Raw genomic sequence first — 1,586 nt, forward strand, 5'->3', positions numbered from 1 at the left:
CTAGCCAATAGACACTAACAACATATCAAAAAAATAATTTATTATAACCAAGTGGGGTTCATAACTGGTATGCAATGACGGTTCAACATTAGGAAAACAATCAACATCATCCAGCACATAAGTAAAATAAAGAAAAAGAACCACATGGTCTTATCAATCAATGCAGAAAAGGCATTTGATTCAAATCCAACATGCATTCTTGATGAACAAAAAAACTCTCAGAAAAATGGAAATTCCTCAACATAATAAAGGGCATATATGCAAAACCAACAGCCAACATTACTTTCAATGGAGAGAGACTGAAACACTTCCCCTTTGCAAACAGGAACCATCCATTTCTCAAAAAATTGGCCAGGGAAAACTTTATGAATAGGAGAGAAACACTGTCTGATACATTACTGGGCAAACTTATGAATAGCGTGGAAAAGTTGCTCAACATGTTTGTGCAGGATGACGAGCCCCTTGAGTCGGAAGACACTCAAAATAGGACTGGAAAGAGCTACCTCATCAGAGTAGAACCAACCTTAATGATATGGATAAAGTAAGTCTTTCAGGACCTCTATATGCTGACATGGCATGACTCAAATTGAGGAGAATCAGCTGCAGACATCCATTAATAATAGGAACATGGAATGTATGAAGTATGAATCTAGGAAAATTGGAAGTTGCCAAAAATGAAATGGAACGCATTAATGAGCTGAAATGGACTGGTTTTGGCCACTTTGAATCAGACAACCATATGATCTACTATGGTGGGAAAGATAATTTGAAGAGGAATGGCTTGGCATTCATCATCACAAAGGATGTTTCAAGATCTGTCCTGAAGTACAATGCTGTCAGTGATAGGATAATATCCATACGCCTACAGGAAAAACCACTTCATACTACTATTATTCAAATTTATGCACAATCACCAAAGCCAAAGATGAGGAAATTGAAGATTTTTATCAACTTCTGCAGTCTGAAATTGACCGAACATGCAGTCAAGATGTGTTGCTTATCACTGGTGATTGGAATGCAAAAGGCGGAAACAAAGAATTTCCAACTGGTAGTTGGAAAATTTGGCCTTGGTGACAGAACTTAGGCTGGAGATCGCATGACAGAATTTTGCAAGACCAACGACTTATTCGTTGAAAGTATCTTTTTTCAACAACACAAATGGCAGCTGTACACATGGACTTCAACAGATGCAGTATGCAGTAATCAGATTGGCTACATCTGTGACAAGAGGAAATGGAAAAGCTCAATATCTTCAGCCAAAACCAGGCCAGGAGCTGATTGTGGAACAGACCATCAATTGCTCATATGCAAGTTCAACGTGAAGTTGAAGACAATTAAAACAAGTCCAAAAGAGCCAAAATATGACTTTGAATATATCCCTCCTGAATTTAGAGATCATCTAAAGAATAGATTTGATACATTGACACCAATGACCAAAAACCAGAAGAAGTGTGGGATGACATCAAGTGTTTCATCAATGAACAAAGCAAGAGGTCATTAAAAACACGAGAAAGAAAAAGACCAAAATGGATGTCAGAAGACTCTGAAACTTGCCCTTGAGAAAAGAGTAGCTAAAGCAAATGGAA

This window comes from Orycteropus afer, unplaced genomic scaffold (assembly GCF_000298275.1).
Source record: "Orycteropus afer afer isolate SDZICR_OR568_19922 unplaced genomic scaffold, OryAfe1.0 scaffold00052, whole genome shotgun sequence".
NCBI lineage: Eukaryota > Metazoa > Chordata > Mammalia > Tubulidentata > Orycteropodidae > Orycteropus > Orycteropus afer.